Genomic DNA, 17,196 nt, shown 5'->3' with positions numbered 1-17,196 from the left:
GACTTTAATTTAACCTTTTCTTATTAGATATTGGAACCTCCTTCGAAGAAGCAATCTCTGATGCTCCTAGGCTAGGGGCTCAAAAGATCATATGGCTTCTTTATGCCGATGACTTAGTTCTAATTTCACATACTCCCAAAGGTCTACAAGATCTACTAAACAAACTGGATACATACGTTGATAAGAATAACTTAATAATCAACGTGAGCAAAACGCAGATAGTGATTTGTCAAAGGAAAAAGAACAAAAAAATGGTTAATTTTAAGTGGGTTCTGCAGAAATCACCCTTAAAAATTGTCTCCAGTTATAAATATTTGGGTCTTCCTTTCTCAGGCTCTGTAAAAAATAAAATCTATGTAGACACATTAAGGACAAAAACTATGACCTTAACATCGCAAGCAAAAATAATTCTGCACAAATACGGAAAATTTACATCAACCCATGTAGTTACTTTCTTCAATCAGAAAGTCGTTCCCATCCTCTTGTATGGAGCAGAAACTTTTTTACCACGTCAGAGATCCTTTTGGGATCGTCTGGAAGGTAAATTCTGGAAAGCAGTTTTCTGCTTACCGTTGTGTACCCCGATTTGTCTTCTGAGGTATGAGTTGGGATTAATCTCGTTATTTGCTTTGGTTGTGTGGAAGTTGTGCAACTTTTACCGTAAATGTTTGCTTGGTCTTAATAATACGAATATCCTGAGATCACTGGAAATGTATATGGGTTCATCTCATGATGCTTTTCCTAAAGAGTGGGTTAAAGGTATTCTGAAGATGTTGGTTGACGCTGACGTCTCGATTGAGTTGTTGCTAACTAACTCAGATAAAGCAAAGAAAAAAATCTACTGGCATGATTGGGCTATAACACATGAATTGTGTAGAAATTATGCAGACTATGATCTAAATCTTTTCCACCTAAAAAATTCAAACTAATGGCCTATTATCTTGTAAAGTGTCCTTCACATTTTGTCCGTGCAGAAATGTTAAGATTATGTCTAAATTTGTATTCAACTAATCAAATTTTGGCGAGACGTGGATTAATTCCAAAAGACCAACATTTCTGCCGGTTTTGTAAAAACAGCAAACAGGAGGAAACATTGATGCATTTAGTTGTTGAAGGCTCTGCTCTTGTTAGCTTGCGAGAATGTTATTTTCGCAATATATTGCAATTATCGTGCAACCGCTCTTCCTCTGAAATTTGGACTATTTTAATTACAAGCAATCGAACTGTTATTCATATTGCACTTACACAGTTCATAAAAGCAATTCTGGCACATGATCCTGTGTTATAAGAAATTTGTGCATTTATTACATGTAGATTCCTTGGTTTGTATCTCTTTTAAATTGATTTGTGATATGTTTCATTCATGGAAATTAGTCCAAAAACTGATCTATTTTTGGTTTGAAAACGTTTTAACTACTTTGTATATTAATGATGGTTTATATAATTGAAGATTATTGTCTTCATCTGTGTAAATGTTGTGTATTTGTTTTATGGTTTGTTATTGTGTAAAATGTTTCTCTTTGAAAGGTTGAATCATTCAGCCAATCAAATAAAAAAAAAAAGTTACACATATGCATTCCATAACATGCCATACAGCTTCATCACTCTCCAAAAAACACTGTAGTAAAATATGAAACCCTACTTGCCAAACAATACTTATAAACTTGACCAAATACAACACAGGAACATTATTTATCTCACAAATACACTTAAAAATATACATACAATATATTAAACACACTATTACTCACTTTCAGCTGCTCTAATTAATGAATAAAGCTTCACAATAGACAAACACAGAACATGTGCACACTTGAATTCTGGAACCATAATGTGAAAAGTTCATCAAAAGGTCACTTTCATAAGTCTCATACATCAATTTCACAAAAAGGATAGAAAGCATACAAGCAAAATGTCCAACACATTTTTATTACAACCCATATCAATCAATAAACCCAACACAATCCTTCCAAAGAATACTATATACAACATTTACAAACTACATACAAAAATCATTCCCCCACCCAAATTTGCCAAATTACATACCCACGGCTACAACCCGGTTACATGATGAAAACCCACTTATATACGCGGTTACCCATACATTTTTCAAATATGATGAAAAACACATATTACAAAGGTTTCAAAATCAATTCACACTAACCTTCAGGTAAGAACATCCAAACAGAAACACATGTACAAATCGGTGCAGAAGCATCCACAATATGATATGATCACTGCACCAGGATACAGACATGTATAACTATGGGTACTACCAATGGGTTAATACCGGCGGCTTCCAAAGCCCGCCACAAGCTATGACGTAGATTGGAGCTTTCATAGCCACGGATCAAGTCAACCGTCTGTAGTCGCGGCTGACTGTAATATTTTTACAGATTCAAAAAGATATGTTGACAAGGTGAATAATGGACAATATAAAGGTACACATGAGGGCATACAATCAGAAACACATGTGAAATCGTGCAATGTGAAATCAATGCAACAGCATGATCAATGCACAGAAATTGTAATTGATATACACTATAATTATAATTGAATGCACTAGTCATAGATGCGGTAACAACCACCAAAAATACACAACATCTCATTTGCTTCCTGCTATCAGTGGCTATAATTCACCTGACAGGACACAACCTTTTATTGGCTGCTGTCGTATCGACAGCTATTTTTGAAAAAAGGCATCAAAGGTATTTACCTTTACGAATATACTTAAAACTCTCTCTGGGTGGCTCTTAAAAGAGCTTTTGTGTTCTTTTACCAATATGTAACCAAACAATATATTTTCAATCAGAGAAATACTCTTCACCTCTATTAATAAACATTATCTTTGAACATTTCTCTGTGATTAATGTTCTTTTCCCAAAGAGAAAAACACCTGTACTGTCTGTCAAAAATATTTCTCCAAAATTGCAGCATAAACCTCACATTTCAAACACTCCATCTAAAATATTATTATAGAACCAACTTTGTAAGCCAATGTTTCTAGTACTCGTCACCTATGCCCTTAACATGAAACATCACTATGAACCTCATTCTCCAAATTCTCAAACTATCGAGTCTTCTGAGCAATGAAAATCTTCTACTTCTAAAATTCACTGCATGTTTCAAATATGCAATCAAACAATACAATCTCCTACAACTACACCTCACTCTCAGTTAATAACAATGCACTAAATAGAAACACTCTTAATACAATAATTCAATAGAATATACAGTTTTATTGGCGTCTATAAAAATCACTCAAAAAAATACATACTTTTGTAGGTTCAACAATTCAACAGTATCTGAGGTATGTGACATCCAATTGGCAGCCACCCACCACACACAAAATTAACAACCAATAGGAAATGGCATACAAACATTCCACCTTCTCCCCTCATGTACTCTTCCTCTATTGCTAATTCTATTATCTGAAGTGACATGCAGTATTTCTTTCTATCACACTAAAATGGAAAACTACATGCAATGGCTGGAGGACACTGATCTTACAGATGAAGACATTAAAAAAGAAGACACTAAAGAAAATGAACCAGAAGAAAATACTCCACCTTATAATGAGAATAAAAATAACATTTTAAGTATCAAATATCAGCCACCAAACAGATATACTCTGTCTACTATCAAATGTGAATTCAACAACACAAATATTTATAAAGTGTATTATATCTTCAATTTTTTAAAAATATTTCATATATTTTCAAACAGATGTAGAAGGCGTTCAAGTATCAAGAATAATAAGAATAATCAAGCAATGCAAGAAGCACCACAAACAATACCCACAACACCAATCATGGATTAACAGAATCAATAAAACAGGACATTGAAAATTTACAACAAATCATGGACAGTAAAAATATAGATAATTGGGCTAAAGAAGAAGATACATCATGTGTCCAACTAAAAGAAAAATAAAACCCTCAACCACATGCCCACCCAAATAAACCTGTTTGAACAAAATGTGTTTGCACACTTACCTTTTTTAAATATGTGCAATTATATGTATTAATGTATGAAAAGTATTTAAAATGTTACAACTGTTTACAAATACTACACTCAATACATCTGAAATATTTGTCCATATTGCATTTTTGTTCTCCAAACATTTAGCATAGCCACGGCTACAAAGAAATACAATGACATACCATGTTTTGTAGCCTCCGCTATAAGATTGTGTGTGTTTCTTTTCATAATGTGAGTATAAAATAATAATAACAAAACAGAGAGTAAAAGAACTACATGACAAGAGTACATTTTTACATTACAGCTATAGCCGCGGGCATCATTTATTGAGCCCATGGCTAGGATCCCCCTCGTTGCTGCTGAGGTTACCAAAAATCCAAAAGGCCATTGGACACGCCGCGGTTATGGATCTATGTTTAAAAAAATAATAATACCCTGCTGTCTGAAAAAAAAACAATTGCTCACTTTAATAAACACAATTTAATATAGATGTTTTTTTGGCCCTCATATTTTGTATACAGTGTATTACATGCACTATATAAAATACAAAATTCGTCCATATAGCACTGTTGTTCTCTTTTCACTTACTAATCAGTGGATCATTGAGAAAAAAATCCATCTTAGATTGAAAAACCCATACAACAATATAAAAAAGTATTAGAAAATGCCACTACAAGGAACAAACAGGGATATATAAACTGGGTAAGAATAAACAAAGGACATTATACTGGGTGGTTGCAGGAAAGAGGATGGGGAAGGTTAAGTAAACTTGGAGAATAAGAGAGAACACCACTACAGATATACGACAATATAGAGGCATTGTCTTTTTAGAGTTATTGTCATTTTTATTATTTTACATATTCACCCCTGTTTGGACGTTCCAACATATCCGACCAGGAGAGTACCAGTAGTGATGAAGTTATCATTTGGGTACCCAGTCCATTGCCACCCAGGAAGAAAAGGACTGGGATGAAAACCACTGTTGACAGTTGCACTTCTTTAAAGTCAAAAAACACTTCCAGAAAAGACACAGAGGAGGTACGTTGCGCCTTGAACAGTTCTCAAAGACTGGGAACATCTATTATGATTAATCATCTAGTGCAACTCCATGGGGATGATGTTGATGATCAATATTGAAATTGCATGAACATCACAAAAGAAAAATCCATGGATCCCATTCCTTGCATAGACAGAGATCAGCAACACCTGCAGTATCTCCATCCACCAGTTCACATCACCAACTGCAAATGAAGCATCAACTCCAGCAGTGATGCTAACTGCTCAGCCTCCTATTTTACCCTGTCCCAATATTTCCATGATGCAAGTCATGTGTAGGCGATGCCTTCAATTGGGTAGCCAAGGGAGGTGACACATTTTAGGAATGGGAGACTTTAATCGCTAAACACCAGATTACCTGTCCTTCCTTATTTTTTTTATTTTTTAAGTGGCAATTTCCCCCCTTCCAATGTCCTATCACAAAATCTAGGAACATCAATAATGAAATCCCATCTAGTGTAAATCTACTGCAAAGATGTGAATGATGCCTATCGGAAATCACACAAACAACACAAAATAAAAATGCATCAGGCTCATGCATAATGTGCACAAAAAGCAGCATCACCTCCAGCACCTACATCCACCAGTACAACATCACCAACACTGAAAAAGCCTCAATTTCGGCAGCAGTGTCAGCTGCACCTTTCCAATTTTACCAGCTGCTCTATATTCAACAGTGCCACTATGTTCTGAATATAGGTTGACCTTTCACGGGAATTGATTGCTCAACATCTAGTAAGAGTCCACTGGGATAATCAGTTTGATACAGCTACAATAAAATACACACACAAAAATGGCAAAAATAACTTTGCAAATGCCAATCAAAGCAACTACCTCACAAAACACTCTAACGACTTAAGAGTACTGCATACCTGCATACTTTTACGAAGTATGGACTACCTTCTTTTACTATATCAACATTCATTGTAAATTATAAAAATAATATCTACATTGCCATTTCATAACTTCTTTCATAATTTGGTGTGCATACTTTTTCTGGCCACCTACACACCTAAGAAAATAATAACAATGTATTTAAACCTACCATATAAAAAGAAAAAACATGTACAGTTTAATGACTTAAAAGATATGACTTTTCTAAAACTTCACACTGCATTTAGAATATATTCACATATTTAATAAACAAACCCTTTTAGTAAGATATTTATATTTCTTTTGTCAATTATAATACTATTTTGAAATTGTTAAGTATGTACTTCATTTCACCACTTACACACATAATCAGTCAACCCAATATTTCGAAATTCAGCTATACATCTGTAATTAGTAGTAACATCTCATATACGTTTTTCTAACTTTAGACTATATATGTTTTTTGTGTCTACACCCGACTATTTACTTGTTTCAGATGTACACAGTCATAACCTTTCTACACTCCCTCACACTCAAAATAATGTACATTGAATCATTTTCATAACCTAGCACTTATAGGGAACATGTGTACATATTAAATTATAAAATATTTCAAACAATATTTCAGAATGCTGTTTTCTCTTCTAATTTATATACTCTTCTGAATATTACTTGTACATTTATCACATACTATTTTTAAAGTGCATCCTAGTAAAAATCCCTCTACTACCTTACATAAAACGGGTTACAAAAAAATGTGTTACCCTATTTTTCCATTTTAAAATTTGAATTTTCATGTTTATATTCACAAAGAATATTACACGTATATTTAAAAACTTTGGTTTTAACAACATCATGTAAGCATTTTTAAAACGCTTTGGTAAGCTTGGTGTGTGACTCTAGAGTCATTACAAACAAGCCAATCTATGTCTGTACGCACAAATGTTGTGAAATATCCACAATCAATGGATGCCCCCTCATGCAAAACAATTGCACACTTTTAAAAGCTTTCCTACTAACAGAAACTTGACCAAATTTAAAATTCCTTATAGATGTGTTAATTGTCCTACCTTCTACACTGTATATTTGAAACATGATCAATACATACTTATTAAAAACTAAATTTTGCAGTGTTGATTGTAAATTACAACCACATTCACTGCCATGAAATGCTTTAGTTACAATATCAGAACAATTTACACTTTTCTGATCAGGGATATGCATATACACAAATCGTTCATAGAGATCAGGAGTTGGACACATTTTGGACACAAATGATTCCACTCATAACTAATTCATATATACCTATCTACACTAAAATGTTCCTTCACTAATAAATTAAAGACAGTCATAAATTCTTGTCTATCTTCCTGTGTATTTTGAGGAAATTGTTGAATTTCACTTGCAACAGCTACTACATTATGGATTGACATTGCCGAATGTAAACTGTGTGATTTTTCATCTACATGCATTTTAAGAAATTAAGGTTCCACGCATAGCTACTCCTCTGCTGCGAAAGCTATTACTTGCATCAATAAAGTAGTTTGAAAAAACATACACAAAGCTGCATTACAATAGCATTCAACTCTGGTTTCATTACTAAATCTGCAATGCAAGTTTTTCATAGTTGAACAACTCCACAACTCAAGCAGATTCTGTTGTTTTTTTACGCTTAAGAAGAATGATTTCATTAGAAGTTAGTTTCATTGAATCCTTATGTTTCCTGGCTAGGGATTTAGCAGGTGCAGGTGTAAGGTTCAGCTGAGGAGCATACAGTAAAGTTAACCTATCATATTATTCATTGCACGAAATGTCAGCTATCACTTTTCTTTCATTAACGTTTATTAAAAATAAACCTTCTATATTTTCCACATGTGACAAACCACATATGGCATTCCTTTTTTAAACACTGTGTGACCAATGTCAATAAGTGCTGCTTCTAAAGTCAACCCATGTGATTTATGAATAGGTATTGCAAAAGCAGAGCACAATGGAATGTGTGTTCTTTTAATGAGAAATCACATGAGTTTGTTCCACACAATCAAACTTCACTTCAACATGCTCAATGTTTGTACTGTAAGCACAAGTATGACATGCAATCACTCCTGCCATCGCTCCATTAACTAGACCAATTCCTACATTCAGGTTCCTCTTTGACATCACTTGTGCATTGGTTTACAGTTTTCAAACTCCTTATAGACCTGCTGTTTTAGAAATTGAGTTCTCTAATTGACATAATCATGCTTTTGCTCCTTTAGCCAACTCTAAAGGCATAACATGACTGTCTAAAACATCACATGCTTTTATCGCCACACTATTTTGCTTCTTAGATAGTAGCATTGTAGAGTTCAACTTATTACAATCTGCCATTGTGCTCATCAAAGCAACACAAGAAATATGTATTTCCTTAAGAATTATCATGACATCAGAAGAACTGCAATCTGCATGAAACATGTTAGAAATCAGTCTTCCCTTTAAGACTGCTTTCATATTTTCCTCAAGAACACTTATACGAATCACATTAAGCATTTCTCTGTACTTCAAGTCTCCATATTGCCTCATATCAATGGTAAGTTCCTGGAATTCAAAACAATTCCAAAGTTTAAAATGTCCAATACTTCCAATACTTTTTTGACTATCCTTAGCTTGCAGCATTCTGAAAACTGGTTGACCTTTCACAGGAGTTAATTGTAACAAGTCTCCAAAAACAAGTATATGTTTACCTTCAAACAAAATATTGTAGTCAATTTTCAAAACATCTTGCATTCGCAAGTGAATGAAAGCTAGCATCAAGTTAGACACCATACTTACTTCATCTACAATCAAGGTAGTCAATGTTCTAAGAACTTTTCCTACTTCTCGTGCTGCATTTTATACAAGTTTTCGATACTCTAGTTTGTTGTCATGCTCCACTGGTAACACCAATAGGCAATGTAAAGTAACACCTACTATGCTAAACCTGTTGGAGCAGTTACAATACATGACAAAGAGGAATCTGTAACATGTTGGATCATACCTCTTATTATATAAATTAAACAAGATTTACCTGTACCTGCTTGACCACTAACATACAAAAATACAGGTTTGTATTGCACACAAGAACATTCACGTTTGTCATGCTTTAAACCATGCATACATCTATCTTTAATTTTAATAATAAACATATGTTTGCTCTACATAAGGTTTAGTAACTATTTCATAAACATGTGTATCTGTAGCTTTACTTTGATACATTGCACTTTCCACTTCATCCATGGCAATCTCAACATCATTTTGAATAATAGGCTCGCCAAGCACATTTTGACTTCCTGCTGCAGAATCTTGACTTCCCTCAGAAGTCTCCTTTGCCAATTCAGCTGCGAAAAGTGACATAGTGTCTTCTTGACATATAACTTTCTCCAGTAACTCCAAGTACTGCTCAAATTGTGGATATTCAATCCATCTTTTTTTCAAAAGTATGGAAACTTCCAAGCAAATCACTCTCTACACACCATGTGAAAAACAACTGCAAAAGATAACAAAACAATATTTCATATTTCTCTGCAGTTTGGCGAGCCAGTTTCATGAGGTTAATGAGACTTGTCTTCTCATGTCTCACTAAACTACCACTACATCCACATATTTTAAACCGTCCTCTGTCACTGTTTGCTCCAACATTTCAACATGAGTAGCATTGTGCTACTTCATATAAACAAAGATCCTCCAACACTTGAGATTGATTTGGATAATATATATCAATCAAGTTGGTTTTTAGAATCTCTGTACTATCAAGTACTGCTTCAGCTAACTGCTCTTTTTCACTCGAATGCTTCAGTGCCCGATTTCTAGTACTAGCTGGTCCAAGACTTAACCAACGTGCATTAATGCTACAACCATACAGAGACAAACAAGTTAGCCGATCTGCAGACATTGACAAGTCTGGTACAGTCAGACTGCCTTTGTATGAATCGTTTTGTTCCAATAGAAATACCAATGCTTTTTTCACTTTTCCAATATCTATAAGCTGTTGCCAAATGTTCTTATCTTTAGTGGCAATGCAATTTACTAAAACAAACAAGGAATCTGCAATGTCACACTTCACTCCTACAGTGTACACATTTTCTTCCAAATTGAGAGGTTAATACACACCTTTTCCTCTCACAACTTCCACTAATGATTTCTTAGGCAGATTGGACATCTATGTTTGTAATCTAACAATAACCTGGAAAGGATCGACAGTTTGCAGTGCAATCACTACACATGTTACATTGTTGTACATGTTACAACTGATGGGTTATCATGCCCTACCCTGCCAAATCGAATAACTCTTCTTGGAGGATTACTTCTTTGATTATAAAACCCAACACAGTGTGTACAAACATAAAGTGCCCCTCTTGTGTCAAGTTGTTCTTCTGCAAACAAATGCAGATACAGATCTTTCCAAACATCTTCTAAAGTGTGTTTAATGTTTTCTTCAACGTACACTAGTTGCACTTGAGGCTTATAAAAAGTGTGCCAACAAGATACACAAACAATGTCAGGTCTTTCAGTAGAAGACAACTCAAACATTACAATACTTCATTTATACTGTTGAAAAATCTGATCCTTTGAAAGCATAGGATCATCCTTTCCACTTTCCTGTAAGTGTTCCCTCCACATAGACATACTCTTTTAAATGCATCATATTTATCATTTGCATTGTAGAAACTAAACCTTCTACACTTCCAGTCAAATGTATTTGATTTAAAACTACAAGAGACATACTTGGTGTTTTGCACTCATACAGTTTAACTACAAAGTATCACATTGTATTATAATATGCAGCCAGCATTTGTATATAATGAAATTGACTCTTACATCTACTTTCATCAAGACAAGCTAGAGAATGACCCAAAGGTCCTATTTTTTCACAACCTTCACAGTCATTTATTCTTTGTAGCATCTTGATCTGTCTTTGTACATTATCATTTTTGTGCAAAACTTGGAAAAATCTCTTAACACTTTACAAGAAAATGTACTTATATTGCACAAAACATTGCACGTCCATACGTCACAACCCTTCTTTGATTTTATTTTTGATTGACCTAAACTTTCTATTTCTGTACTATCACACTGTGTGACTTCTTTTTTAGAAATCAGACCATTGCAGCGTTCATAGCTACACCCACCCTCGTCAATAGCTAGGGTAACATTATTTCCTTGACTGTAAATCTCCTCATTAAAAAATCTTTCTGCAAGAGAAGTGTGTTTCCAGTCTACACCAAACACATCACAAAAGTTGGCAGATGTAAGTATATCAACTGTTCTATATTTTTATAAAATGGTGTAATCATCTTAAGTAATTTCTTTAGTTTATTCAATACGAAACTAACAATTTTCTTTTCATATCAAAAGCTTTCTTAATTATTACTTCAGCTTTTTTTTCTTTTGCAAAAAAAAACACTATCAAACATCTAGATTTTGGTTTCACACTTCTCCAAAGATTTGTAAAAGCTTGAGACAGATACATGTTCTATATATATATATATATATATATTTATTCCTCTGTTTCAAATTGATAGCACATTCACAACCTTTTCTTATAGAAATAGCTAGTAATACACTTGATACATTTTATCTTTCAAGAAAAACATTCTCTGTTCCATTATTATATTCTGTTGGTACATCTATTTGAAACTTCACATTTTCAAAAGTATTATCAATAATAGGTATTGTATCTACAGATTAAACAACACTACTTTCTCAAATATTACGCGGTAGAAATGCACATCCTTGCAGACAATCCTTTTTTATGGCTTAATGTTGTTGCTCTCTTGATGGCATCTTACACAAATGATGTATAAAAAGAAATTGGGATAGTGAGGGTCAAGCACTGTGTTTCTTTCTATTTTCAATATGTAATATAAATTCCATCTCCAGGCTGACAGGCAGAGATGGGGTTTACTGGACCGCCAGTCACCTGCTTTGTAGGACCAAGTGAAACAAGGGTCACAGTCAAGACTGTAGAATATGAAATCCTTAGGCCACCCGTCAGCCCAGACGTACTAGTTATTCACAACTCAGAATCTGTCTCAGATGCGAATAATATTCTTTTTTTTGTATTCCTAACAGGAGATGTCCTATCCACTATCCTGCCTTTCACCTACAAATTCTTCGCTACTACTGCTACTCAACAAAACATATCACCATGTACATCCGCCCTCAACTTACCATCCCCAATCTCACTAAAGTTTGAATGGCTAAATCCATTAGGCAGCTCTATAAAGTTACCTCACGAAACCTAATCAATAATATTGTTACCCTCATACCACTATACATGTCTTAAAAAATACCTCACATACCCTACACATAACTTCAGAGTACAATTCCCAAACAACTTCTAAAGAGAAGAACTGTTCACTTTAAACAACATGACAAAATGACCACCAGTTCTTCATTCACATTCATATGGTGTTGCAAAATAATATGTAACACATCTTTGCTTTCATATACCAACCAACTATTCATTCATCTCTATAGTGTCCTATATTCATAAGTAACGTGATAAGACAACATAGCTCCAATATAGCACACTGCCACTTAGTTCCTCCACACAGCTCTAGTTTTCACACCTTAAAAGCCTCTATTTAACAGCTGTAGGCCGACTCCAGGCACACACCATTAAGTATACTACTTTTCACATAACTGGGCCTTGCCACATCCTTGCTTCTCCCAACACAAACATAAATACTCCTCCTTAGATATCCTCATGAAAAAACATGCAAAATGTACCACCTCACCTGTTTGCACCTACTTAAGCATCATAAACCAATGGCCTTACTGACTATCCCCCTTTCACCTACACACTAATTATTACTACTACTACTCAACAAAACATACGAGTCCTATGTCCTCCCATCACTGCCCACCCCAACTCCACTAGGGTTTGAATATCCAAGTGCCCTGGCCAGCCACAGAAAGCTATTTTAGCAAATTGCATTAATAATATTGCTTCCCCACCCCACTATGCACCCCCATTCATTTGATATCTCCCTATGTCAGTGCATTCAGTAACAACATATTGTATTACATAGCATGACACCCAAATAGAATCCTACCCTTCCAAGCGAACTGTGAAACTGCCAAATATAGTTGTTGATTATTATTTCTGAAAGACTAGCAAATTCACATTCACCAGGTGCACTGCCTCATAAAACTTCTCAATTTTAAAGCCACATTCACACACTTCCACAATTTGAAGACAGTACAAAATCACCAATATAGGGTGACAGAAAAAACAGCTTAATTTCCAACTACAAACCACAAACATAGCCGCATTATTGGTTAAGGGTAGAGCTATACTCCTTGGTTGACACTAGGGTCTGTCGTACACCCACATTCATATCACATCTTCCAATTTCAATGACAAACAACCTTTATAAGGAAATATATTGTTTGTTACACATATAAATTAAATTATATTAAATCGCCACAGCATTTTACAAGTGTTCTCTGATATTTCTATGTTACAGGATATTGGATCAGTCGACATTGCCCAGGTAGAATTCTTTAATGATAATCAACTGAGTACAGCCTGCATTTGGCTGACGTCCCGTGTTGTTAGAAACCTCATTTGGGATGCGAAAGAACAACTACTAGAGTTAGGGTTTATACTCCTATTAGGACCTTCTAACCCTACAAATGCACCATCCAGTGCAGAAACTTGGATCGAGTTGGCTTCAAAGGAACTTGTAAATTCTGAAAGGTCTTTTGAGGCAGACACATGTGTTGTTATACCTTCTCAATGCTGTTGTAATTGTGACTCCAGAAGTTAACTTCCGTGCAAGGTTAAAAATGATCGCCTTATTACTCTTGCCTCTTGGAATACGCGAGGGTTTCGTCATTTAATTAACAACACGCAAAACTCTTTTATTGATTGTGATGTGATCCTTTTACAAGAAACCTGGCTTACGTCTGCCCCTTCATGGGACAATCATGGTTTACATTTTTTACCTGCCATGAAGGGAGTTAAGGGTCGGCCGATGTCTGGTCTTATGACAAGTGCCAAACTATCCTCTCAAACAAGCATAGTATTCACTTATGCTCCAAACCCGTTTGCCCAATTTACAATCATATCAATAGGAAAAACCTTGTACGCGATTGTAAACTTATACTGGAATCCCAAAGGCATTGAAATTCAGAAGTTCTTGGTCGATCTGTCCATTATTCTAGACTACATTGTATTGGTTCTGAACATTCAGCATACAATTGTTGCCGGTGATCTAAATCTGCATTGTTTTCAAGAAAAGTTGGTGAAAGAAAATTCTAGGCAAAGGATGTGGGAGCAACTGATGTTAAATAGAGGGTTTTGTATGCTAAATGGGAGCAAATTTGATACCGGTATTATGGCTTATACGTGGCAACAAGGACCGTTAAACACGCCTATTGACTACATTTACACAGATGATAGGCTATTTTCCAAAATCAAAACTTTTAAAATTGATCCAAATGCAAACAGTGACCACTGTATTTTAACTATTCAATGGGTAGTTGATGTGTTTCATAATAAGGCTCCTTCAATAACGGTAAATGGTCAAATGTTTGTTTCCAACTCATTAAACCGAATACGCTGGAATGAAACCACTCTCAGCAAATTTGATAATTCCTTGCGCACAGCCTTTTGTCACTCACGAGATAGTCTTTTATCTACTGTCATTCCTTATTATGATCTCATGCAATCATTTCCTGATACTAGAGCGCGTAAAATTTTGACATCAAGGCGCACTCATATGTTCGACAAGGAAGCCCAAAATAAAAAAACTTATTTTCGATTTCTTAAAAGGGAGGCTTTAAAACTCCCATTGTGCACGAGATATGCAGTACTCACCAAAATCAAAACTTCTTATAGAAATTGGCGGCGACAGCACCGCAGCAAACTGTTCCAGCATGATGGCGAGCAAATGTTATCACTAACTTGCGACAGAAATACGTCGCAAATCTGGAAGGTCTTAACTGACGCCTTAGCTCCAGTTCAATTAATGTCTCAAATTCAGAGTGTGCCCCAAGCTAGTTCGATTAGTTATTTTTCCAAAATGTATGCGCTTCCCTCAAACTCTGTGAAAACTGTCAGCATACCTTCTCAAAATCCATTCCATATTAACATCTCGAAGGCTGACATTCTCTATTTTATTAACAAAATAAGTCAATCCCGAGCCCCAGGACCTGATGGCCTGTCCAACAAAATTTTCAAACAACACCCAGAACTTTGGTCATCAATCCTGTATCAAATATTTGAGCATATTAATGATACCCAAGAAATTCCGGCGTCTTGGAAACATTCTTTAATTATCCCTATTCACAAAAAAGGTGATCGTTGTCTGCCTGAGAACTATAGACCGATAGCCCTATTGGAGGCCCCTGGGACATTGTATAGTCGCATCATATTACAAGAACTGAATAGATGGACTGCAGTTGATCTCAAAAGGGATCTGTTCCAAATCGGTTTCGTGGCAGGCTTAGGGACTTCTGTTAACTTAATCACGTTGAATATGTTAAAGTCAAAATATGCCGACATAAAACAACCACTGTATATGGCATTTGTGGACTTTAGGTTAGCGTTTGATTCAGTTGACAGAATGTTACTCTTTCATAAATTGCAAAAGTATGGTTGCCCTTCTTCAGTGCTAACCATAATTAAAATGTTACATTCGAACACAACTATGCAAGTCAGATTGTCCCTTGAGGGTGTTCTCTCTGCGAATATTGAAACCTTAAGAGGCCTGAAACAAGGGTGTATCTTAGCAGCGACTTTAATTTAACCTTTTCTTATTAGATATTGGAACCTCCTTCGAAGAAGCAATCTCTGATGCTCCTAGGCTAGGGGCTCAAAAGATCATATGGCTTCTTTATGCCGATGACTTAGTTCTAATTTCACATACTCCCAAAGGTCTACAAGATCTACTAAACAAACTGGATACATACGTTGATAAGAATAACTTAATAATCAACGTGAGCAAAACGCAGATAGTGATTTGTCAAAGGAAAAAGAACAAAAAAATGGTTAATTTTAAGTGGGTTCTGCAGAAATCACCCTTAAAAATTGTCTCCAGTTATAAATATTTGGGTCTTCCTTTCTCAGGCTCTGTAAAAAATAAAATCTATGTAGACACATTAAGGACAAAAACTATGACCTTAACATCGCAAGCAAAAATAATTCTGCACAAATACGGAAAATTTACATCAACCCATGTAGTTACTTTCTTCAATCAGAAAGTCGTTCCCATCCTCTTGTATGGAGCAGAAACTTTTTTACCACGTCAGAGATCCTTTTGGGATCGTCTGGAAGGTAAATTCTGGAAAGCAGTTTTCTGCTTACCGTTGTGTACCCCGATTTGTCTTCTGAGGTATGAGTTGGGATTAATCTCGTTATTTGCTTTGGTTGTGTGGAAGTTGTGCAACTTTTACCGTAAATGTTTGCTTGGTCTTAATAATACGAATATCCTGAGATCACTGGAAATGTATATGGGTTCATCTCATGATGCTTTTCCTAAAGAGTGGGTTAAAGGTATTCTGAAGATGTTGGTTGACGCTGACGTCTCGATTGAGTTGTTGCTAACTAACTCAGATAAAGCAAAGAAAAAAATCTACTGGCATGATTGGGCTATAACACATGAATTGTGTAGAAATTATGCAGACTATGATCTAAATCTTTTCCACCTAAAAAATTCAAACTAATGGCCTATTATCTTGTAAAGTGTCCTTCACATTTTGTCCGTGCAGAAATGTTAAGATTATGTCTAAATTTGTATTCAACTAATCAAATTTTGGCGAGACGTGGATTAATTCCAAAAGACCAACATTTCTGCCGGTTTTGTAAAAACAGCAAACAGGAGGAAACATTGATGCATTTAGTTGTTGAAGGCTCTGCTCTTGTTAGCTTGCGAGAATGTTATTTTCGCAATATATTGCAATTATCGTGCAACCGCTCTTCCTCTGAAATTTGGACTATTTTAATTACAAGCAATCGAACTGTTATTCATATTGCACTTACACAGTTCATAAAAGCAATTCTGGCACATGATCCTGTGTTATAAGAAATTTGTGCATTTATTACATGTAGATTCCTTGGTTTGTATCTCTTTTAAATTGATTTGTGATATGTTTCATTCATGGAAATTAGTCCAAAAACTGATCTATTTTTGGTTTGAAAACGTTTTAACTACTTTGTATATTAATGATGGTTTATATAATTGAAGATTATTGTCTTCATCTGTGTAAATGTTGTGTATTTGTTTTATGGTTTGTTATTGTGTAAAATGTTTCTCTTTG

Source organism: Ambystoma mexicanum, chromosome 2p (assembly GCF_040938575.1).
Source record: "Ambystoma mexicanum isolate Mex_15411 chromosome 2p, UKY_AmexF1_1, whole genome shotgun sequence".
In the NCBI taxonomy this organism is placed as follows: domain Eukaryota; kingdom Metazoa; phylum Chordata; class Amphibia; order Caudata; family Ambystomatidae; genus Ambystoma; species Ambystoma mexicanum.
Note: the sequence above shows the minus strand (reverse complement) of the source record.